This window comes from Mizuhopecten yessoensis, unplaced genomic scaffold (assembly GCF_002113885.1).
Source record: "Mizuhopecten yessoensis strain PY_sf001 unplaced genomic scaffold, ASM211388v2 scaffold855, whole genome shotgun sequence".
NCBI lineage: Eukaryota > Metazoa > Mollusca > Bivalvia > Pectinida > Pectinidae > Mizuhopecten > Mizuhopecten yessoensis.
This window is the reverse complement of record NW_018403755.1, coordinates 280,024-282,296: the sequence shown is the minus strand read 5'-3', so window position 1 is coordinate 282,296 and position 2,273 is coordinate 280,024.

Below are 2,273 nucleotides of genomic sequence, written 5' to 3'. Positions count from 1 at the left end.
TGTAATACATGTAGTTATCATTAACACATAATATAGGACTAGTTTCCCATCTTACACGTGTAATACGTGTAGTTATCATAAACACATAACTTAGGACTAGTTTCCCATCTTACACGTGTAATACGTGTAGTTATCATAAACACATAACTTAGGACTAGTTTCCCATCTTACACGTGTAATACGTGTAGTTATCATTTACACATAATATAGGACTAGTTTCCAATCTTACACGTGTAATACATGTAGTTATCCTTAACAATATTCTCGATTACTTACCCCAAAACGTAAAAAAATAAAATAAAAAAAGACTAGAGAATGTAGCCTATTTGAAGAAAATTCGAAACAGTTAACAACAGATAAGTCCAAAACAGATGATTTGTTTTTTAATAGAAAGATTCTTGTTTGACTTCGGTACACTAAGGTTCGGATGCTCAAAATCACTAATGCTGAATGTCACCGGGTTGGTGAAATCACGATCGTTATATTTATAGTTATAGTTACATCTCAACACTTACACCATCAAATTTATAGGTAGGTTTTTCATAAAAAGGAAAGTCTAACAAATTATTATGAAATACGATTTTAATTGGTATCTATTTCACTCCAATTAAATATCCACTTCGTAGTACACATACTGAGGATTATGTCAAAGTGAATCTGAACACTTGTGTCAACACTAAACAGGTTCACCTGGTATTTTGTTTTCAATTTAAAACCTGCTGAGTACCATACTGGTTTATCAAAGGAGTACAAGAAGCAAAGTTGCAATAATAATTATATCCTCTATTTATAGAAATTAAATTCACTTTGCTCAAAGATGCTCTAGAACAAGTTTGGTAAAAATCCCTTCATCGGTACAAAATAAGGATCTTTAATGTTTTCCTCCATTTACCCTAATCGATCCCACCCGACTGCCCCGAAGAAGGGGGACCACACCTCAGTTTATACAAAATTGATTATTTTGTCCCTAAGCATTCTCCTGACTGCATAGGGTATAAACCCTTTCCCTTGTAAAGTAGGAGAATACATTCCTCTATTTCCCCTATTTTGCCCCACCCCTCTGCCCCAAGGAGGGCCACACCCTCCGTTTATACAAACTTGAGACCCCTTTGTCCAAGGATGCTCTAGAACAAATTTTGTCCTATATTAGTTGAGAAGAAGAAGATTTTTGCAAATTTACCTATTTGGCTCCGCCCCTATACCCCCAGGGAGACAAAAGCCTCCGTTTATAAAAAAACAACAACTGAGAACCCGTTGGCCAATGATGCTCCAGACCAAATTTGGTCAAAATCCTCCCAGCCGTTATGGACTAGTAGCGTTTTAAAGGAAAAAGTTGACGATCAACGGACGCTGCGACATGGCATAAGCTCTCTTGGCCCTTAAGATAACATTATTTATTTTCAACTCTTGCACTAAAAATGTAAAGGACACCGAAATAGATACAGAAACCCTCTGTTGTTCAAACTGGCGAGCTAAATCGTGATGTGAAAACTATGGATCATCGTGTCTTTTCTCCTAAGGTGAGCTTATCGCTAGTGCTAACAAGGGATTCGATTTCTATTCACGATTCAGTCGCGGAAAATGGTATGTGTGACACGAGCTTGGACATAGCTTGCTATTTATAACAATAAGACATAACATTTCGGTGTTTCAGAGCCATACTAAGGAACATATGTGGGTATTGTGTCAACCGTTTCGGTCTCGTCACGTTGCGATTGATTGGCATCGTTCTACCGACTTATTTCTCAATAGATTTTTTGGAAAGTTTAAACTGAAGCAGCATAAGAACACACCGCGAGGGCGAATTCCAGCATCAACACCAAGATAGTGATTGATATTTATAGTTCAGCCATCGGCCATGGGGACCATGTCTTACAGGCGTTTTCTATTTTTTGTCAACCGGCCTTCTTGCTGACTTGACATCTACAAACTTTTAAAAATGCATGATATCTGGACGATATTAAGTACGCCATATGTCAAACTTGCCTAAAATGTCTTCGCCATACATATCAATTATACTTCTCAACTGTCTATTATCCTACAAAGATGAGAGTAAATATATCCTTTTTAATTATAATATCTTTTTAATGCATTATACCTGCAATATATTTTAGTACGTCACGTTTATAACTGGTTTAAATTATATGTACCATACATATTTCATTATAATTTTCAACAATTTAATAAAGTGTACTAAACCTTTTGACCGAATTTGGAACAATGTATGATACAAATACAAATAGCGATTTGGAATCTCTAGTACACGTGTTCCG